A 23,510-nucleotide genomic window follows, 5' to 3' on the forward strand; every position below is an offset into this window, starting at 1 on the left:
TTTCTAGCTCTAAATAGTGCTTCTTGAAGTTGTTTTTGACATGTTAGTATTTTCACCAAGGCTGTGAAGCTGATATCTTTTGCACTTTTGCCATGATTTTTCGAACCTGTTCTTGAGTGATTTAGCCGTAGCTCATTGTTCATGTTTTCTCAATAATCTCGTGTACATCACTGCCATATGCTTTGTTGCTATGTTGGAGTGCAGTAGCTTAGTTTCTTGTTGCATTCGAAGGGCTATCATGCTGTTAATCACAGTTTTGCACCATTCTTATTTTGCTTGCCATTTGCAAACCATGCATCCGTTTCTGGTGATCTTTATATCGATTTCAACCGAAATCATCTCATCTTTCCAGCGGCATACTTGGTTTTCCAAGTTGATGCCTTGATCATTCTTTCCCTTTCAGAGCACGCATATGCATTGCATATCATGCCATGTCTTGCATCATGTTGATTGTGCATTGCACCGTGATTGATTGTTGTTCCTTTGCTTGTGTTCTTTCTTTGGGTAGAGCCGGGAGATGAGTACGTGAACAAGGAACCTGTTGAGTACGCTAACGAGGATCAAGCTTTCGACAACTCTGAGAACTTTGCAGGCAAGATGACCATACCCTCGAAATCACTTCTATATTTGCTTACTAGTTGTTCGCTCTATCATTATGTTGCGCTACCTACCACTTGTTATATCATGCCTCCCATGTTGCCATGTCAAGCCTCTAACCCACCTTCCTAGCAAACCGTTGTTTGGCTATGTTACCGCTTTTGCTCAGCCCCTCTTATAGCGTTGCTAGTTGCAGGTGAAGTTGAAGTTTGTTCCATGTTGGAACATGGTTATGTTGGGATATCACAATATATCTTATTTACTTTAATGCATCTATATACTTGATAAAGGGTGGAAGGCTCGGCCTTTTTCCTGGTGTTTTGTTCCACTCTTGCCACCCTAGTTTCCTTCATACCGGTATTATGTTCCTTGATTTTGCGTTCCTTACACGGTTGAGTGTTATGGGAACCCCTTGACAGTTCGCTTTGAAAAAAACTCCTCTAGTAAGGCCCAACCTTGTTTTTAACATTTTCCACCTAAGCCTTTTCCCTTGGGTTTCGCGGACTCAAGGGTCATCTTTATTTTAAACCCCCGGGCCAGTTCTCCTCTGAGTGTTGGTCCAAACTGTCAACCGCCAGTGGCCACCAGGGGCAACTCTGGGCTGTCCTACTGGAAGTTTGGACAATCCGGTGTGCCCTGAGAACGAGATATGTACAGCTCCTATCAGGATTTGTTGGCACAGTCAGGCGGCTTTGCTTGTCTTGTTTTACCATTGTCGAAATGTCTTGTAACTGGGATTCCGAGACTGATCGGGTCTTTCCAGGAGAAGGAATATCCTTCGTTGACCATGAGAGCTTGTGATGGGCTAAGTTGGGACACCCCTGCAGGGTATAAACTTTCGAGAGCCGTGCCCGTGGTTATGTGGAAGATGGGAATTTCTTAATATCTGGTTGTAGAAAACTTGACACTTCACTTAGTAAAAATGAATCAACCGCGTGTGTAGCTGTGATGGTCTCTTTTCGGCGGAGTCCGGGAAGTGAACACAGTATTGTGTTATGCTTGAACGTAAGTAGCTTCAGGATCACTTGTTGATAACTTCTAGCTTCTCGACCGTGCGTTGCTTCTCTTCTCGCTCTCAATTGCGTATGTTAGCCACCATATATGCTTAGTGCATTGCTGCAGCTCCACCTCACTACCTTCTCCTACCCATAATCTTAAATAGTCTTGATCTCACGAGTGTGAGATTGATGAGTCCTCGTGACTCACGGATACTTCCAAACAGTTGCAGGTGCCGAGGATACCAGTGCAGGTGATGCTACCAAACTCAAGTGGGAGTTCGACGAGGATCTAGGTTGTTACCATGTTTCGTTTCCTGATGATCAATAGTGGAGCCCAGTTGGGACGATGGGGGATCTAGCATTTGGGGTTGTCTTCCTTTATTTTGGCTTTAGTCAGTATTTGAGTGTATTTGTTTGATGTATGAACTATTTATGTATTGTGTGAAGTGGCGATTGTAAGCTAACTCTTTATCCCTTTCTTATTCAGTACCTGGGATTGTGTGAAGATTACCCCTCTTCCGACAAAACTACCATGCGGCTATGCCTCTAAGTCGTGCCCCGACACATGGGAGATATAGCCGCATTGTGGGTGTTACAAGTTGGTAATCAGAGCCATCCCCGACATAGGAGCCCCCTGCTTGATCAAATCGCTAACGTTGTTGAGTCTAGAACAAAATGTTTTGAGTCTTAGGATTATATATATCGGAGAGTAGGACTCTTTTTACTCCTCAGTCCCATCGTCGCTCTGGTGAGGCCTCCTGACGTAGAAGTTTTGACTTCCCTCTCCTCAAATTTCACGATTTTTTTAGGATCATGCGGGTATCTTGGAGTCGTTCCGATAGTCTTGTGACGAGAACATTGTTCTTGGTGCCTCCTGACATTTAGGGGTTGTGGCAGTGTCCCGGGGAGTTGAGCTCCAAGGTGTTGTCATCACAATTTTATCGTTGTAGTTCTGGAATACCAGAGATCGCCGACATCGAAAATCTCTTTTATGCAGTTGTTGGTGAGATAACCTCGACGCCACCCAGTACTGGGGCAGGAGTTCAGGAGTATTGCCATAACTCGTATAACGGATGCTTTTCGAATGTTGAGGTACATGATTTCCAAAGGTTTCTTGGTTATGTGTTGAAGGATGGATACAGCTGGATGTAGGAATTGTTAGTTTGGGTGAGATATTATGCTTCCCCTATATCCCCAACACCTAATTGCATAACCAGAAAGTTTCGGGAGTTTTATAGGTGGGAATTCAAGTAGCTCTAGTATTTCTTCCCGTAGATATTTGGTTTGTGATTGGGTAATCCTTACCACTTATTTGTTCATATCCATACCATGTTGCTTTGTTCATCTACCTTTATCTAAGTGGCTTCTCAACTTAATGGACGTGTGATGATTTACTTTGGAATTCATTCGTTCATCCTTGTTCAAATGTTTATTGTGAAGACTACATGTTGCAATTTCGATCCATTGATTTAGCTTGTCTATCTGTCTTTCAAGATTCTAACGGATGTCACCCTCTTCAAGATGGCTCCTCCAACGCGTCAGAATCCGGACCGCAATGATGGGGATCAGTCGAACCCTCCGCCACCACCTCCACCTCCGGAGGCATGGCAAGCCACCAATGCCAACACTCAGATGCTTTTGCAAATCTTGCAAGAGCGCAACCAAGGTCAAGGCAGCCAAGGAAATCAAGGACAAGGCAACAATCAACCTCAATTTTCTACCCTCAACCAGTTCCTCGCAAACCAGCCGAAGTCTTTCAGCAAATGTGTCGAGGCCACAAACATCGACGATTGGCTCATAGACATCTGCAAGCATTTTGAATGTACCAATGTCAGGTCTGAGGACTTTGTCAAGTTTGCTTCGTTTCAACTCAAGGACCAAGCTGCTGAGTGGTTTCAACAATACAGAGATTCCAGAGGAGGTCGTGTGATTACCTGGGATGGTTTCCGTCGAGACTTCAAAGCTCATCACATCCCACCAAGTGTTGCTGAGAGCAAGCATGAGGAGTTCCGCAATCTCAAGAAAGGCAGCATGTCCGTGTATCAATACAATATCCAGTTTCAGAAACTTGCTTGCTTCACTAAACAAGACATTCCTGATGAAAAGAGTATGATCTATCAATTCAGAGGTGGCCTCAGAGAAGATCTGCAGTTAGCTCTCATGCTTCTTGAGCCAACTAAGTTCGATAAATTCTATAACATGGCACTAAAGCAAGAAGTTGGTCAGCTCAAGTGTGAGGCTTCTAAGAAGAGAGTCAGGGATGCAGTTCAATCTTGTTCCTCATCACAAGTGGCAGCTAAGCAATAGAAGTTCTGGTTGCCTCCTCCTCCGTTTCGCCAGCCCTACCAGCAGAAGAGCAAATGTGGCAATGGATCTTCCCACCCACCCAACCCAGGCTATCAGAACAAAGCTTAGTCTCAAACTCCAAGGTCAAGTGCTCCATATCATCGTCCGCTCTCAGAGGTTACTTGCAACAAGTGTCAGCAGAAAGGGCACTATGCAAACAAGTGCTTCAACCAAAGGTCCCGGGGATATACCCCGCGGTATGACCCGGCCGGAAGTATGACCCGGCCGGACTTGGCGGCTCACTAGAGACCCAGCGATATTTGGTGACTTACTGATGACCCCGACGGCGGGTCAGATGGATGACAAGGCCCAAGGCCCAAAAAGTCGGTTCATGTGAAGGTGGGCCGGCTTAAGAGAAAAGGTGTAAGGAATATTCTCCTACAAAGGAAGCAAGACTAGGACTCCACTTGTAATAGAGTAATCCTAATCCTAATAGGACTAGTCATGTAAGCCGCCCCTTCAACACATATAAGGAGGGGCAGGGCACCCCAAGAGGGACAAGTTTTCGTAAGTTTCACAAGTTAGGTTTAGACAGACAAGTCAATAGCTCTTGAGATAGAGCACCCTTGTAATCATGATCATCATCATCAATATTAATGAAGCAGGATGTAAGCTTTTACCTCCACTGTGAGGGGCCGAACCTGGGTAAAAGCCTCGCGTCTCTCGTCCCGTTCAACCCCTCTCAAGGTACCACATAGATGCGTTGGCCTCACGACTAAGTCCTCACACTAGGACATCTGCCGTGACAATTCCACGACAGTTGGCGCCCACCGTGGGGCTCGCACGGTGGTGATGAGTTCTTGGAGGGATCTTTCCAGGATCGAGAAGCTCGCAATTTCTTTTCTGATGAAGAAGAGCCGGCGTGGAACAATCACGCAGGGTAACTTGACTCGCACAACCTTGAGCGGAGCCGATGATATTCATCATATTAAGATCAGAGTCATGATTAAACTTCAGAGCCATCAGTTTTTCCTTCTCGGATACGAGACGTATACTTCAGAGCTGTGGCCAAGTCGCCGCAATCTTTGTTTTCCGCCAATCGACATGAAGCTTCCAAAAAAATGGGAAGACACATCTGTTTGTATGAGTCAACAGTAGTAGTCATACTATTTCACTTAGTACTCTGCCATGTGATGGCCAAGTTGATCCACAGCTCCAAATATTTTATTGGCCCAAAACTGCTACATGGGGAGTCGGACAATTCATCATAGTACTAGGGGGTGTTTGGTTCAGAAGTCCTAGGACTTTTTCTAGTCCCAGGGACTAATCAAAAAAGACTCTATAGTAGAGTCTTTTTCTAGTCCCTGTAGAAAAAGTCCCTCCCGTTTGGTTCCTAGGGACTTTTTAGGGACTTTTTCTAGTCTCTAGAACTAAAAAGTCCCTGAACCAAACACCCCCTTCTTGTTGCTAGTACACGAGTGGAGAAGGAAAAAGGCCGTGGATCAGCGAAGTAAAACCGAGGTGACATCTCTCCTACTTGAGTTCCTTATGAATTTGGATGAGGGTTGCTCCAATAGGATGGCGCTCCCGCGAGTCGACCGCCGACCGCCGGATATGGCCGGGGTCAGTCGTTCGCCGGGGTCCACGACCCCGCTCGCGACCTGCTTCCCTTCGGGAGACACGCGGTGGCGGGTCACGTTCGCCCCGGATCTCATGGCGGCGCGCTCCATCACTTTCGCCACCGGCGAGCTTCTTCTCCGTCACAACGCGCTTCGCTTGGTGCTTCTCGACGATCCCGGCAGCACGGTGGACGCCTGATCCCTACGCATCGACGAAGTGATTGACATCGCGTACATCATTCCCTTCCCTTGTCATTTTGCTAGGGTTTGGGATCGTCTTCCTCCCCCTGATCCTACGGTTCGACCACCGGAGCGTCGTGGCGCCGGCGTGGCCGCGCGCGGCGAGCCACTGCACTCACATGAGGGGGCCGGGTTGCTGGGGGTGGTTCAGGGAAATCGACTCGGTACCCCCCCTCCTGGCCGGTCCGGGGATCCTGGGGCGTCGACCGGCTGAAAACCGCTCCACCCCCCCGGATCTGGGACACGTGGGGACTGATGGATCCGACCGCCATGATCAGGCCGCAACTAGGGTTTCGTCCCCTCCTCCTGGTATAAGTCGCCGCGCCGCTACTTTGTGTCCCCCCATTTTGGATCTGGAAGAATGTCTTACCCATTTCTGGGAGAAGCCGGAGAGAGAGAAACCTAGGGTTCGTCCTTCCTTTGGCTGGTGGGAGGGGAAAATCCGTGGTGATCTTAGATCGTTCGCTCAAGTTGCCTCCTCCTTCCCACCTAAATCTGCTACTTTCCCTCCCTGTGAAACACCTAAGATGAGAGAAGAGGGGTTCGGCGCGGGTCGTCATGGCCGCGGCACGGGCCGTTTCAACCGGGGTGGGCGAGGCCGTGGCGATGGCGGCCGCGGCCGCTTTGAAGGTGGCGGCAGGGGACGGGGGCGTGGCCGTGATAGCCATGTCTGGACCCGCAAGACGGCGACGGGGGCCTCCTCCTCCAACACTCCGGCCGGATCTGACGAGGTTGGCTTCGATCGTTGGGAGAAAGCTGCCGGAGCGCAGCAGGATGATCTGGTCCGTCAAGATCGATGCAGGGCCGAGAGAGATGGCTCAAACCCTCGCAACAATGACAAGATTCCCTCTCCTGACAAGATGCGTGAGCTTCCTTTTATCCCTGATCATTTGGTCACCTCCTCTGAGCTTTGTCAAATTTGTAGTCATACGGGGCATTCCACTGCCAAGTGTCCCCAAGCTCTATGTGTTAGATGCAAAAAGAAAGGCCATCTATCTGTGATCTGCACTGATTTCCTGCCCTGGGAGTGCATACCTGCGATGTGCGCTTTCCAAGCCAAAGGGCAGGGGTTTCACTATATTCATGATTATTCTGTTGGTAGTCAGGCTAATGAGAGGATAGTCAAGGTCATTATTACTATTGTTGAAGGGGAGCTTACCACCAAACAGCTAGTAGATGAGTTTGAAAAGTATATTGGTCAGGGGTGGAGATGTTCGGCTCACTTGATTGCCCCAAAACAATATGTGATGCGTTTTCCTAATCAAATAGAGGTGGATAAAGCTCTGTTTGTTGAATATATTCCTCTTAAATCTTTGGGTGTGGTTGTCCGTATTACTCCTTGGTATGAGGATGTAGAATCTGAGGGTCTGCTGGAAGTTGATTGGGTTAAAATCAGTAAGATCCCACCTAACAAAAGATGTGACAATAATGTGGCTTACATTGGGGGACTAGTTGGGGTGACCCTAGACATTGATATGTCGACCCTCAATCGTCCTTCTTCTGTGCGTGTCAAACTGGGATGCCGTGAGGTTGATAAGCTGCCCACATCAGCTGAAGGATGTTTAGGGGGGCGGTTCTATCGCTTTCATTATGAGGTTGAAGAGGTCCCGGTGAGAAATGCCATTCGTGAGGAAGAACCTGTTCAGGTCCCACATTACGCTGTCCCGAAGAATGGTACTCCTAAACGCAAACGGAATGATACCCCCCCTAGTGAGGATGACAAGCCCTCAGAGAGGACTGAAAAAGCTAAAACCTCCTCCTATCGTGGCGGCAAAGCCTGTCGCTTGCCATCACCTAAGGACGAGGATCAGATCCATGCTGATAGTTCTTCTTCTGAAAGTGATAATGGTGGTGCTAATAGCCCTTTGCTGATTGAGACACTGGCCCTGGAAATGGCTACTGATACAACGCATCAAGGGGATGGGCACTTGCTGTCCCAGAGCGACACCCGCAAGCATGATCCTGTTGATCATGTGGTTGCTAGTGATCACTCTTTGCAGGTGAATGTTTTGCCTGTTAGTACTTCTCCTATTTTAGCTTCTTTCTCAGTTACTAATTCAGCTCAGATTTCTAAGGTGGTTGGATACGAGGGATCAGACTTGAAGGTGTCCATGGACTACACGATACAGCTTCCTCAAACTGACTGCGAGGAGATTATTCCTACACCCCCTCTCGCATGTGAACTTCACCTTCGATTTAGTCAGCGCAACCCTCACCTCCAGCATATGAATGTGGAAGCAAGGGCTGCAAACCTGATCAACGCCAAAAATCTGACAAGTAAAAGCAAACCCAGTAATAACAATGCCTTTGCTGCTCTTGCTGATTCTGAACTTATTAGCCGTGCTTCCAAGATGGGGGTCCTAATCCCTGATAATGATTTCTCTTGTGTTAACATTGTGAGGGAATTAGAGGCTGTTAGAGCCAATCTGACTGATAAATGTACAAACCCCCAGGTTACTATTGATGAAGTGTTTGTTACTGATGGACTTGGCAAAGATACCCCCCTGAATTTAACTTGGCTTGATGAAGATGAGATTGCCAATGATAAGTTAGTTAAGTCCAAGTCAGCTAAAAAAAGTAAGAAAAAGATAGACATTAAAATTCCTAGGCCTGTGACTAGGAGTCAAAACAAGAAGAAGGACGGTGCTGATGTTTCTGGTGTCTCTACCCTGTCTAGTAGGGTCACCAGAACCAGGAAACAAACTAATCGTTCCAAATGAGTGGTCTCATTTGGAACTGCAGAGGGGTGGGCAAGAAGGGAATGGCCACCTGCCTCTCTGATATCATCAGTGACCATTCCGTGGATTTCCTTGGGTTGCAAGAAACTTTGAAAAAAGATTTTACTCCTAAACTCCTTAGAAAACTTGATCCCTTTAATTCTTTCCATTGGGAATGGATTCCTGCTATCAGGAAATCTGGCGGCATCCTCTGTGGTGTTCGCATCAGCAACCTGGAGTTGCTGAAATGCATTAAAGGGGATTATGTTCTGCAAATGCATGTTAGAGACCTCAAGACCAAAAAAATCTGGAGCTTCCTAGTGGTTTATGGTCCAGCTCATGAGGAACACAGGGGAGAGTTCTTGATGGAGCTGGCCACCTTTTACCATAACACTGACGTTCCCTATATAGTTGGGGGTGACTTCAATATTCTGAGACATAATGATGAGAAAAACAAAAAGATGCACAGATCTAAAGTTGTTGATCTTTTCAATTCAATCATTAACACTCTTGGGCTTAGAGAAATCTATATGAGTGGTGGTAAATACACCTGGTCCAATAAACAATCCCACCCTGCGCTCGAAAAACTTGATCGGGTATTAATGTCTGACTCCTGGGAGGAGATGTTTCCCTTGGTCTTTCTGAGGAAATTGGTTAGGGAACTGTCTGACCACAATCCTCTTTTGCTCTACCCTAATGGAGAAAAAATGGCACCTACTAAAGCCCGAGAGTTTCGCTTTGATCTATCCTGGCTAAAGGATGACAGATTCCTCGGCCTTGTATCTAAAATCTGGAATAGAAAGGTTGCTGCCCCGGATCCCATCGACATCCTAAACATCAAACTGAAAAGATTTAAATCTTACTTCAAGGGGTGGGGCTCGGATAAGTTTGGACATGCCAAGAGACGGAAAGAAGACCTACGACTGGAGCTTGAGCTGCTGGAAGAGGCAGAGGAGGAGGGCCCCCTTTCGCCCGAGCTATACGGTAGGAAAACTGATGTTTGTTTTGAGCTCCATGAGCCGCTTGTCGCTGAAGAAATCTACTGGCTTCAGCAGTCTCACGAACGCTGGCTACTCCGAGGGGACCGCAATATGGATTACTTTCATAAGATTGCCAATGGCCGTAAACGGAAAAACACTATCCACGCTCTCAAGTGTGGGGAGGTGGAGATTGAGGGCATTGATAACCTGTTGGCCCACGCTACTAACTTCTATAAAGATCTCTTTGGCCCTGCACCAGGTAACCTGTTTCGTCTGGACCCTAATACCTGGGGAGAGGATGAAAAACTCTCGGCCCAGGATAATTCTGATCTAATTAGAGAATTCTCTGAGGAAGAGGTCAAAGAGGCTTTATTTGACATGGATGTCAACAGAGCACCAGGGCCTGATAACATTCCTGCTGAATTTTATCAGTGCTGCTGGGATATAGTTAAAAATGATATCATGAGGCTTTTTGACAGCTTCCACACAGGCACACTTGATGTGCAGCGCCTTAACTATGGCATTATCACCTTGCTCCCTAAAGTCTCGGGGGCTGATCGTATACAACAATTTCGACCTATCTGCCTTCTTCGTTGTCCCTACAAGTTGATCACCAAGGTTATGGATAGGAGAGTTTCTAGGTACGCTGACATCCTTATCAGTCCCACTCAGAATGCCTTTGTGAAAGGCAGAAGCATTATGGATGGGTTGTTGGCTCTCCACGAACTTCTCAACTATACCCATGTCAAAAAGAGGGGCGGGGTGGTCCTCAAACTTGATTTCGAAAAAGCCTACGATAAAGTCAATTGGGACTTCCTACTTGAGTGTCATAAGATGCGAGGCTTTGATCCCAAATGGTGTAGCTGGGTTGAGCAAATCCTTCGCAATGGCACAGTCAGCATCAAGTTGAATAATTGTGTCGGGCCCTATTTCCGAAGTGCTAAAGGGGTACGCCAGGGGGACCCATATTCTCCTTTCTTGTTTAATATGGCTGTGGAATGCCTCACTAAAATGATCAAGAATGCCCAGAACAATAATCTCATTGTTGGGTTAGCTTTGGATCTTATTCCACATGGAGTTGCGGTGATACAATATGCAGACGACACGATCATCTGTCTAGAGCACGATATGGAAAAGGCCGTTAATCTTAAACTCCTGTTGTACGCTTTTGAAATGATGTCTGGCCTCAAGGTTAATTTTCACAAGAGTGAGATCTTAACCGTTGGGGGGGTGCCCAGACTACTAAGGCTTATGTTGAGCTATTCAATTGCGATATAGGTCAATTCCCTCTTAAATATTTGGGCATGCCAGTGAGCTACACGGCTTTGAGAAACTCTGACTGGGATTTCATAGTCGATAAATATCTCCTTAGATTTGATGCCTGGGTTGGTAATGCTGCTTCTATGGGAGGGAGACACACCCTTCTAGACTCAATAGTTACTCAACTCTCTCTGTACCACATGTCTATGTGGCTGATGAACGAAACTTTTGTGGAAAAATTGGACAAACATAGAAGAAGATTCTTCTGGCAAGGGTGTATTAAAAAACGGAGATATCACTTGATCAGATGGAACAAGATATGTAGATCTAAAGAGAAAGGGTATTAAAGACCTACGCAAACAAAATATTAGTCTGATGCTCAAGTGGTGGTGGAAGTTAGACACCCAGAAAGGGATATGGCAAGATATTGTTCGGGCTAGATACCTTCGCAACCAAACCGTTGCAACTGTTAGCCCTCGTTTTTCTGATTCACCCTGTTGGAAAAACTTGCTGAAAATCAAAAACCTGTATATGATAGGCAGGAAACTGTGTGTAGGGAAAGGTAACCTAACCAGGTTATGGAAAGACTCTATCAATGGGTTAACGCCTTTCCAAGAACAATTCCCATGCCTGTTTGATATTTGTGTTGATCAAGATTGTACACTAGATAAGCTAAGCTCCATAACCTGTTCTAGCTTTTTCCGCAGAAGATTGAATGCTGATTTGATAGACCAGTGGTCTAACCTTCAAGGGCAGGTGCGGAATTTGAACTTACCGAATACCCCTGACTCGGTATATTGGTACCTGAATAAATCTGGCAAATATACTACCAAATCCATGTATAAATGGCTCGAAAAGCCCCTTAGTGGCTGAAACTATAGATGGATTTGGAAGGCCAAGATCCCTCTGAAGATACAAATCTTTCTTTGGCAACTTTCACAAGACGCTATCCTGACTAGGTAGGTGATGCGACATCGAAAATGGCCTGGGAACCCTGTGTGTTCCTTCTGCCAGCAAATTGAAACTTCCCAGCACTTGTTTTTTGAATGTTCTATTGCCAGAGTGGTTTGGAGATCTATTGGAGTAACTCTGGGGACTGATCTTTGCCCCAAAAATTGCTGGCAATTTTTTGTTTGGTGCTATTCTTTCATCCCTGAGTACGAACGCTTTTATACAGTGGCCTTGGGCGCAGTCACCTGGTCCATCTGGCTGGCACGGAATCGTGCTACCTTTGAGAAGAAGATGATCAAATCTCCTTTTGAGATTGTTTTTACGGTGGTTTCTTTCCTTCTTTATTGGGCAGGGCTTCAGGCGGGAGACGACGTCAAGCAGCTTCGGGCAGGGGCGGAGATGATTCGCGATGGGACGATGATGTTGATGCGAGCCTGTGATGCGACTATCGAGATTGGAGAATGAACAAAGGAAAAAGGAGCTCCTCAAGCACCCCATGCCTCGCGCTGCGCATCTTTTACCACCCCTGTTCGTTGGAACAGTGGGCTTCTGTCTGAACTTCGGCTCCTAGTGTTTTGCTGTGATTCTCTCTTGTGACTTCTGAGCTGTCATCTGTAATAGGTCTAGATGTTTGGTGCTACTAGGTTTTCGCCCCATAGTGGCCGTTTCGATGGCGAGCGGGCGCCGTGGGTTTCCTAGTAGTGCGTTGAACTCGCTCTCCCCCTCTCCCTGTTCTTGGTCTCACCTTTGTTATCTCAGACTGGTTGTATTTCCGTTCTAAGTAATGGAAAGGGGGTTAGCCCGGTTCAAAAAAAAGCGGGGGCACAACCTGGAGAAGGACTTGGATGTTGACCCGGATTTCTCTTCTATTGTTGTGGTCTGCGCCTTGCCTGGCCAGTCCGCCTGTGACTCGCATGGCCTTAAGCCTCTCGTTGCTACCGCTGTTCGTCAGATGGTTTCCCCCTGCGTTAGGCCTCTCATTGCTTGTCCTCGAGCCGACCGGCCACCTCCTCCGTCGTGGTTAGCTCCAGCCGCATCCTTGCCAAGCCGACCTGCTTCAAGACCATCCTCGCGTTGCCGAGTCACCACGGAGAGCCGCCGTCCCCATGACGCCTGCCTCTGTTATGAGGTTTCTCCGTTTCGAGTCGTCGTAGTTGTCGCGACACCCAAGTCGTTTCGGCTTCAGTATGGCTGCCCCCAGCCACCTTCGTGTAAGCTCGCGCCCGCGAACCCGAGTCGCCGCGTTGAGCCGCCGTCGTACGCGCCCGTTTCCAGCAACGGCACGAGCCACCCTGTCGCCACAGCCCCCGCGGCCGTTTAAAATCACCGTCCATGGCCGTGCTAAAGCCGCCTCGTGGAGAGCTACCGCTGGGGAGCCGCCCTGTGGGGCCGCATGACGCTTCTCGCCTCCACTGCCGTCTCACCCTTGCGGTGAGCTGCCGCCCCTTTGCAGCCTTGAGCCATCATTGTAAGCCGCCACGCTGGCCGACCTTCAAGTAGCTGTTGCAGGCCACCGGCTGGCCGGTTTTCAGGTTGCTGCTCCAGAACGCCTGCACCATGGAAGAGCCGCTGTAGCGGTCTCCGTTTCTGTCCGGAGAGTTCATAGTACCGATGTGATTAGATTTTTGAAAAAGATTGATGCGGTCAGATTACCCCAACCAAGTTAATGGTGTTACAACTACTACCATCAGTATTGCTGCTATGTGCAAAACTCCATGCACAGTTGCCAAAAACATATGGTGACCTTCATCTACACATGAGGACCAAGAACCTTGTTAGTGGCCATCCAACGCAATCTAGCCTGCTGCTACTGGACTGGAGACGCCACGTCTACAACCAAACAACTCATCCTGGCGGCCCCGCGCGTGTTCAATGTATTTGGGCTTCTCGTATCAAAGCCAAAGATCGCACCAGTATCCGCTTAACAAATACACACGCAGCCTGTCTGCCCCAGCGGTGTGTGCGCACCTACAAATTCCATCAGCTTTGTCATGTGGCATGTAAGATGAATAACTTCTGCTAGCACACGTCATGGCAATCTAACATATAAGGGCATCTCCAGCCGCGCCCCCAACAGGGCCCCCAGGCCACTTTTTCGTCGCCGACGCCGAAAAAACGGCCCAGTCGCGCCCCCAGGACGCCGAAAATCGCCGGTTCGGACCTTTTTTCCGCCTGGCGGTCACAGGCCGAACCCGGCGCGCTGGGGAGCAGTTGGGGGCTCCAGCGCTAGGGAAAAGCACGCCTGGCCCCCACCGACAGGGGAAAATTCAAGGTTTTCTTCCCCCGACTCGCCTCGCACCCCCCGCGCCCTCGGCCACCACTAGCTATATCCCGGCGACGGCCGCTACCCTACTCCGTTAGATAGCCATTCCCCGCCGGAAAATAGCAGCGCTTCACCGCGGCGGCCCCTCCCACAGCAGCTGGGCCTTTCCGGCCGCCGTTTTCGGCCGCGGAGGCGCGGTTTAACGGCGGGTACACGCCCACCGAGCGCAAGGTGTTCGGCGTTTTGCCTGCCTCGGCGATGGACTCGGATAATGAGGAAGAGCTCGCCGCGCTGCTGGAGGAGGAAGCCGCGGCCGACGTCCAGGAAGAAGAGCATATCATGGTGCTCGCCGCCCTCGGCCAGCTGCTGGCGAGCAATGAAAAGCCGCGGCGAGGTGGCTCGGCGCCGGGGCGGATGAAAGCAAAGAACCGGCATCGTCTCCAAGGCTACTGCATGCTCTACTCCGACTACTTCGCCGATGCTCCACTTCATGGCGAGAGAACATTTCGACGCCGTTATCGGATGAGCCGAAAGCTCTTCCTCAGGATTGTGAATTCCATCCGGGAGTTCGACAACTACTTCAAGTGCAAGATGGATTGCACTGGCGCTCTTGGATTCACCTCCATCCAGAAGTGCACGACAGCGATGAGGATGCTTGCATATGGAGCTCCCAGTGATTCACTCGACGACTATGGGCGCATGGCCGAGTCCACCAGCATAGAGTGTTTCTACAAGTTTCTGTCGGGCAGTGGTGGCAGTGTTTGGGCCACAATACTTGAGAACACCCAATGCGGAAGACACTGCTCGGATCCTAGCCCAGAATGTAGCAAGAGGATTTCCTGGGATGCTTGGAAGCATCGACTGCATGCATTGGAAATGGAAGAATTGCCCATTTGGTTGGCAGGGGATGTACAAAGGCGCCAAAGGCGGTTGCAGTGTGGTACTTGAGGCGGTAGCCACACAGGACCTTTGGATTTGGCACTCCTTCTTTGGTATGCCAGGAACTCACAATGACATCAACGTGCTGCAGTGCTCTCCTGTTTTTGCCAAGCTCGTTGAGGGCCATTCTCCTCCGGTGAACTTCGAGATCAATGGGCACCAATACAACAAGGGGTACTACCTAGCAGATGGCATCTATCCGAGATGGTCGACATTTGTGAAGACGATCTCAAACCCTGCGACAGGAGGCAAGAACGCCTGGTTTGCGAAAGTTCAGGAGGCTTGCAGGAAGGATGTCGAGCGGGCATTTGGTGTGCTCCAATCTCGATTCGCTGTTGTTCGATACCCCGCTCAGACCTGGTCCAAAGATCAAATGTGGGAGATTATGACTTGCTGTGTCATCTTGCACAATATGATCATCAAGAGCGAGCAAGAAGACCCAGTGTTTGACACTGAACCATACTACAGGCAGGTTCCTCTAGCCGAAGTTGATCACCAGCTACCGGCAACTTGGACTGCCTATCTCAGTATGCGTCAGGAGATCCGAGACCCACAGGTGCATCATCAACTGCAGAAAGATCTGATTGAGCATCTATGGAGGCTCAAGAGGGACGCCGTGTGATGAAATACGAGTTTTTATTTGTTGAACTATATAATTTGTATTGAACTATTTGTTGTTGTACTATTTTGTTGAAATATCTGATTTTTCTGTAATGAAATATGTGATAAGAAATAATTGTGTTGATAATTGAACGCCGAGACACGGCGAAACCACGCCGAATATGGGCCTATTCTCGCCCATATGGGCCCTTTATTCGCCGAAATTGGGCTGCAAAGTGGGCCAATTTCAACGCCTGGGGGCGAGCTGGGGGCGACGACTGGGCGCAAAACCGCCTCCAGCATCGATTGTATCGCCGGCTCACCCTCAAGGGGTGATTTTTATGCGTCCTGAGGGGGCCAACGGCTAAAGATACCCCAAAGCCTCCTAGAGTGGTAGTCACAACAAAGGCATCGAGCGCACGGTACCACGCGAGGGGAAAAAGACCACCGAAAAAAACGCGAGGGCGCACCGCACCACACGAGCGAAATCCACAGCGAGCGAGCGAGGCCACAGCGATCGAGCCAGAGGAAAAAAGGCATCGAACCCTAGCCCCAATCCACAGCCCCGCGCCTCTCGCTCCTCCCTCCCTCGTCCGCCGCCACTCCCTCCCACCTCCTCCTCCTGCGCCTTAGGAGCCCCGCCGGCGACTGCTACTCCTCCACCGCCTCGCCTCTTCCTCCTCCTCGCCTTCCCATCGCTCGTCTTCAGGCCGCAGCGGTGGTTCCCGATCTGAGCCGTCTTCAGGTGCGTGGAGCGACGGAGGTCGGCTCCCTCCTTCTCCACGGTCGCGCGGCGGGAGAGGAGTCAGCCCCGGTGCTCTGCCTCTCCATCCGTCTCCGCAAGCTATCGTCCGATGCCGTCGTTGCCCGCCATCATCTTCATCTTGCTCGCTGCCTGCTTGCTAGAGAGCCATGGCTTTCCTCGCTGTAGGTTCTGGCGTTCTGCCATGGCTTTTCTTGTCCCGTCCCACTCGCCTCCCCCTCCTCGTCACCCTCCTCTCTCTCTCTCTCTTTCTCGCTCACTGCCAAGAAGCCGCCGGAGGAGGAACTCGACCTGGACGACCGCCGCTGGACGAAGAGCCCCGAAAAAATCCCCCAACCACCCCTGCGCCACCGCCTCTTCACCTTCGACCACGGGTTGCAACGTACGGTCAGAGGACCAAGGTGTGGATTCTCCCCCTTTCCCTTTTCCTTGATTCTCATTTGTTCCTCCAGCCCCTCCCATCCTTGCCTACACAGCACACACACACTGTCTCTCTCATCTCGTGGATGGGAATGGCCAGCGTGGATTAATTAATTTCATCATATTTCTGTCAGATTTGATTTCAACAGCGGCGGTGGTGTCTTGCTGTTCTTTGCACATATTTCTGTCAGATTTGATTTAATTTCATCCTTGCTATTCATATCTATTAATTAATGACCTGTACATACATATTTTATCATGTCTACTAACAATCTCATCAGTTTACAGTTCATACATCGGGTTATTTTATCCTGTTTTCTTCAGGTTTGATTTAGGGTGTTCCTTTTTCCTTTTTCAGATGTATGCCATATGTGTAGCAATAGTTCTAAAACACCCTCATTCCTTCTCTTCCTATCAATTTAATCAGGACCCACTCTGGACCATTTTCAGAAACCACTCTAAACCATTTTCTGAAAATTGATAGGAAGAGAGTGATTTTCATAACAGCGGCTGCAGCCCCCAGGGTTAATTAGAACCTAAAATGTTTCCTTTAGTTTATGAAAAAGGTCTAGAGTGGTTTCTGCAACTGCTGTTATGTTTCATTGATTCAGTCCTATAGTTGGATGGTTCCAGTGGATTTTACTAAATGGTTTTGTAGATTTAATTAGTGAAAAGGCCTCAATTGGTTTATGCAACATTGCTTGTCTGTTGGCAGTTGGAACATACTAGGCAAATGGGCCTTGCCGTGAGTCGTGGTGCAACAGTGACCTCGATGGGCAGGGCAATGGTCAGATACGAGTCAGCACCGAAGATGACTGTAAGCACTCAAAAAAGTTTACCACGCTAGAGCTATGTCAGGTACCTACTGTTCTTTTGTGCTTTTTGTTTTCTATTTCCCGTCAGAAGCTCATTCAATAATCAATTTGCAGGTTGTATGAGGGCAGTTAATGAATATACTTGTGACACTTAAACTCTCAGGCAAGCTTGCTGGTAGGATCAAGTACTCTACCAGGTCTAGGGCGTAGGTGGTAAGGGAAGGATGGAGGGAGACGTGGCGAGGATCGGGCGCGCCGGCGGCAGGGCGCCGTCGCGGCTAGGAGAAGGGCGGCGGCTAGGGCTGTTGGCGGCTAGGGTTCCGGCTCCTCAGGGAGCCGGGCAATAGGAGATAATATTCTTCTTATTGCTTGCCTTCAAAAAGAGTCTTACAACCTATATTTATATCCTAGATAACTTGTAGAAGAATCAACCTAAGATAACTTGCCTAAGATAACTTGCCTAATCTGAAAATAAAAACTAAGATAACTTGCGGGCCTAAGCCGGCCGGCCATAACACTTACTCTCAGGTAAATTACTAATCATTCAAATCACTAATCAGGTAAAGCACAATAATAAGCCTACCAGTCATAGAAGAGGAAAAATAACCACGAAGTGAAAATAGATTGTGAAAATTAGACAGCTCAGACGATGTAAAAGACAGAATCGGACGACCAGCGAGTTTTCAATCTGGGGGAGCTCGGAGTAGCCGAGTTGCCCAGCCAGATTAATTTTTATTGGGCATTCAGATTCTTATTTTGCGTTTCGTAGATTTTTAGCTGGGTGTATAAACATACACACACACACTGACTTCTGATTTCAGTGACGGGGGTAAATTATTGTGCCATATATATTGTTGCCATATTTAGTAATCATGCATATACATGTACATTGGTTTTTATCAAATGTACATGTGCTCCTGTAGCATATCTTCAGGTTTGGGGATTTAAATGCCCTTTGTTTTGTGTACCAGGTGGTTAACTGAGATTTTGTTTGCTTATTCTACTGTTTTTTTAGCAATGCCAACAAACATGGTTTATGATGATATTGGTGGTCTGAAGCTTTAGATCGTCGGGGCTGCTCTCATTTGTTCAATTTGCCAGTGATCCTTCCATTCTACTGCTGCTCATTATTATCATATGAAGGAGGTGTTCTTCCGTTACAATACTCCTGACGTGTTCCATGAAATGTCTATGAGCTGGTATGTTGTTCATTCTCTTTTTTTTCTTCTTGCAGGCTGATCTATGTTCTCTGTTTGTTGGGTCCTCCGTGTCATTATGAACAAGGTTGGGTCTCTCTTGCTCAGTTTTTGTCTACTAAAAGTGATGTGAGCTGATGTGCTTGTTTGGGCGGCCTCCCTGTGTGTGTGATATTTGTTTGCATATCAACCCTGTGTGCTTGAAATTTACTTGCATATCATGATATCAAACGAGGATGTGTTCTTGTTTACCTCTTGAATAGACAGATCTTGGTGCATTACTGGTACCGTGCCTCTAGGTGGTCAGGGAGGGTCGCACTTGCGCTATGCTTCCCTCTGGATTCTAGCATGGTGTTCGGGTGCCTAGCTTAGTTCAGTTCTGAGTCGGAAGCAACGAAATCATATGTTTCTGAATCTTGGATATACCTTACAATGCAGCGGCCCATTCTTGTCGTGCCTGGACTGGCTAGATCGATTAGAGTTTGTCTAATATGCCTTCGGTAATCAGCAGCAACACACGAGATCCTGGAACCTGCATTAGTTATTGTTTGCACAATAATTACTTATTGATATCATTACCAAGCTATCCGAGCCATCAATCCCCGGACACCACTTGGTTTCCTTGCCCATTTATTCATCGGATCTGTACACAATCGACAGGATTGACTTCAGATCTTACATAAGGTTTCATAAAGATAGTTCAGAACCTAAGCTATACAAAGTTTTACAAACGAAATCTACAGACTCATGGATTTGAAACTGAAAGATATTATGTGATGCATCTCTCCAAAAATCCAGCATAATTATATAGAGGAAACATATATTCCCAGAAATTTACGGTCGCGGTCGAGAGCAACGGCGAGTGTAGAGCAAGCCTGTGGGAGAGTTTTTCTGAAAGCAAGCCCTCAGCTCGCCCCGACAACCTTTCCCTGTCAGCTTCGCTCCCCTCTTCCTCCTCTTTGCTTAGAATTGTTTTATTGTCATTCATATTCTGTATTAAATTCTGATGAGGTTTCTGCTTGTTAGATTAAATTCTAGCCAAGACTAAACTGTAGCCACAAGAAGGCAGGATTCTACTTGTTTAGTCTAAAAAAGAGTTTTTGACTTATTTGATTAGATTCTAAGTCAGCTTTTGGGGGGACTTTAGATACAATCTGTTAGTTGAAAAAAATATGTGTTCTTGCGCTTGAGAAATTGCTGCCACTGTTACTGTATCATATATGAATATGTACAAGGCATCAGAAAGCACAAGTAGCAGGAACAATTAGTTCAGTTTTAATATTATAGTGCTACTCATCCTAAATTGTGTTAATTAATCTGCTAGACTATGGTGATGACAGAGAGGTACTGTTTTTTAAAATTGTTTCTTTGTTCCAATTATAAAGGGCCCTCTGCAAGGATATTGATTTCATCATGTGTAGAAGTTTAGTTGGACAGATATTGTTCGTCAGTTTCTTAGTGCGTGCCTAGCTGTTTCCCCTTTTTACATTGCTTATTTTCTATAGGATTTCTTGAAAGATAATAGCTTGCTTCAACAATTGTAGAACGATCATGGTTTCTTTGCATTTCTGTACTTTTATACGATTAACAATTTCATGGCTATCCTGTGTAAGAAACAGACATCATTGGCATTGGCCAATGCATTTGCGTTAAATGCCCTGTTGGCCGAGTGATGTAGTCCTATTGTGAAGATGCTTATTGTTTCATTTCTGTAATGTAGGAACATGTATATCCTTTCAAGTTCACTGATGCGGTTACCACTACAACACACGTCCCTCCAAGGACCAAGGGTGGGCATGATCTTCTACAAGGTTGTTGTCTGTGACTATTAGTACGGGATCAACTTTGCGGTGTCCCCATCGCTTCAAGTCAAGCTAATAGAGCTAAATGGGTATCCAATTTTAGAAAGCACACTTAAGAAACATGAACACGTGTCTTTAGATCCTATGGAGCATTCCTAATAATGACCATCTATTTAACTATCTTGGATCATTACCATTACAAAATGCAGCATGGCATTCATAATGTTCAGTTATTCATAAATGTGGCATTTAATTATTCTCCTGGCATGATATTTAGGGCCAGTTCTTTTGGGCGATTCTACCAGAATCGCCCCCCTCCCCAGCTTCTCCCAGAATAAGAACTGGCCCTTAAGCATGTTGCATATACCAATCTGTTGATAATTCAATTATTGATTCTGATGTACAAACATGCAAAACCATTGCCTGTTTGGATGATGCACATGAGTATGTTTTTGTTAGTTTTCGGTGATGTACGTCGTGAAGCGGGACGGGCGGACGGAGACGGTGCACTTTGACAAGATCACGGTGCGGCTCAAGAAGCTCAGCAATGGGCTCAGCCAGGAGCACCGCGACCCCGTGCTCGGTCTGCGTCAGGGTATACATGGGCGTCACCACCAGCCAGCTCGACGAGCTCGCCGCCGAGACCGCCGCCGCGCTCACCGCCTCCCAGCCTGACTATGCCTCCGTACGTTCCCTCTTTCGATCTGTCTCTCCCCTTCCGGTCCGTTCCGTTCCCCCTCACGGCGCCCGTGTTCGTGTGTCCTGGTCTGACGTATGTGCGTGTGTGGTTCTTCTGCAGCTCGCGGCGAGGATTGTTGTGTCCAACCTGCCGCCAAGTGGAAATAGTTTGTGTGGCGCTCGTAAATAGAGAGCATTCTGGTAGAAAGGTACAGGAAAGAATAGGGAAACTTCTGTCATTTTCTTTGGTCTCTGAAAAATAAATGGTGATATGGGCTGATACATTGCTAAATTACATGATACAAACTCACTTCTTTTTTGATTTTTGGTTTACTTTGTTGTGCTACAATGGCTCTCCTAGGAATGTTCTTCCATGCTTTGATGTGCACAATCCAGAAAGTGCATGCATCCAGAAACCAAATAGGATTTTTTTGTGTTATCTTCTCTTAAATCTTGTGCTTGTCCAATAAGAATAAGGTTTGGTGGTATTGCTTTTGTCTGTCACCTGGTAGATTTCAGACTTCAAGCTAGCTGCAGTTATTTCAGGTTCTATGTGCAAATCCTTGGTGTGACATGATTGGTAACTAACCATGAATACGTTACAATCTGATATGTCTAATTCTTGATTTATGTGGTACCATGGTCTAAAAATTGGTCCTAAAGATACATGATGTTTTTGTACAAAGTTGAGACAGTTATTTTGGAACGGAGGGAGTATTAGATTATTTTGTTCCTTTTTAATTTGGTTCTAAAATATAGTTTCAGAGTGATCATTTTGCATCAGCCAAGCTTGCCCTTGTTACAAATAATTGTTCTGTTGTCCTCAATTCGCTTTCTCGGTTTTTTAATGCTACAAGTATTATTGTTCCAGTTTTTTTTTAGTTATTCATCATGCCATTTTTCTTTCTGCCTTTTCAGCTGAAAGATTAGCAGAGACTGGCTAAATTCTGAACATGTTCCATGTGAGAGAAATAGCATGTTGATTTCATCTTGAAATAATCATAGCTGAGGGACGAGCTTCGTAACTAAGGGTCATGTGTAGAGCTGAAGGAAGAAGTTGCGAGGCTTGGAACTCTCCTTGTGAAGGGCTCAGGGACAGCAGTGAGGACAATGCCTCTTTAGTTGTAATTGTGATACTCCTGATCTGCAAGTAAACACTCCTGTGATACTAAATGTTGGTTGTTAGTACAGAGGTGATGCCATTAGTTGGTTCTTTGGTACTCCCTCTGTCCGGAAAAGCTTGTCCCTCGAATGGATGTATCTAGCACCAAGTTAGTGCTAGATACATGGTGCTAGATACATCCATTTGAGAAACAAGCTTGGGACAAGCTTTTTTGGACGGAGGGAGTATTGATTTCATGATTTGTGGTTAATACATGATGTAATACAATCTACACTGCATTATATTTCCAGTTACATATCTTACTTACTCACTACTAACATTCTTTCTAATTCGCTTCTTGCGCCAATTGCCATTGGCGCAACCGGGTCATCTAGTGAAGGGAAAAGCAAAGCGGTCATAGCCAGGGATCGAACTCAAGCCGCAACAGTACTGCACGAGAGTAGCTACCACTGTATCCGACGAAAGTATCAGGACAATGATTCATGAAAAATATGGTGCCATGCTGCCCCTATGGAATATGCGTTAGCATCATCATGCGTCGGCATCCGCACCTGCTTGCTGTGGAATGGATGTGTGCAAGGTGCCTATGGAATATGCGTTAGCATCATCATGCGCCGGGCATCCGCACCCGCTTGCTGTGGAATGGATGTGTGCAAGCAGTTTGATCTACATCAATTCGCTGAGACTGCACCTGCGATTGACTTGTCATCCATACGGTTTACCGTGCCCACGATTGACTCGCCGTCCGTGCTGGCTTATAAACGCCGCGGCCGGCTCATCTGTCTGCTCCCGCGGCCAACTCGCCTACAATTGATTTCAGCTTCACTGTGGTAATCATCAACTCCATAGTGGATAATTACTGGCCTAACATATCAGGTGAAATCCATCCAGTATATTTTTACATTATATATTGCTTTCTTTAAAAGCGCAATTACTCTGGCTTGCAAGTTCTCCAGTGCAAGACAAGTTATATCATTGAGATGTTGAATGACTCATACCAGTTTATATCACGGTCAAATATGGAGAATCTCAGAACAACTTCTCGAGTCGTCTTAAGACTCAGGGGCTACAATGACATGACTCGACGAAATTGGCCAGTTTAAGTGAATTCAAGAAGCCCGGATCATTGGAGGAAAAGATAACCCGGTCCCGGAGGCTGCTGCCATATTGATGCAAATTTAAAAGCCGTCAGAAAATTTCCGGCTTAAAATGAAGAATGCCGGTTTAAAATCCGGTTCAAGAGAAATCTGTCTCTCACAAAGT

At 47.2% G+C, this 23,510-nt stretch overlaps 1 long non-coding RNA gene across 7 annotated transcripts; it reads left to right on the forward strand.

Annotated features, from left to right (window-relative positions):
- The first annotated feature begins 15,928 nt into the window (after nt 1–15,928).
- LOC125537672 lies at nt 15,929–22,549 on the forward strand. 7 transcript variants are annotated; one of them, XR_007296031.1, is made up of 7 exons: nt 15,929–16,614; nt 17,349–17,491; nt 17,563–18,732; nt 20,365–20,455; nt 20,906–21,131; nt 21,246–21,333; nt 22,043–22,549. It is a non-coding gene; the product is annotated as an uncharacterized LOC125537672 (long non-coding RNA). The 7 variants fall into 7 exon arrangements; XR_007296030.1 differs by having other exon boundaries at nt 15,930–16,614; nt 17,563–18,647; XR_007296027.1 differs by having other exon boundaries at nt 15,930–16,614; nt 17,563–18,594; nt 18,683–18,732; nt 20,365–21,131.
- Nucleotides 22,550–23,510: the final 961 nt, after the last annotated feature.

This window comes from Triticum urartu, chromosome 2, assembly GCF_003073215.2.
Source record: "Triticum urartu cultivar G1812 chromosome 2, Tu2.1, whole genome shotgun sequence".
NCBI lineage: Eukaryota > Viridiplantae > Streptophyta > Magnoliopsida > Poales > Poaceae > Triticum > Triticum urartu.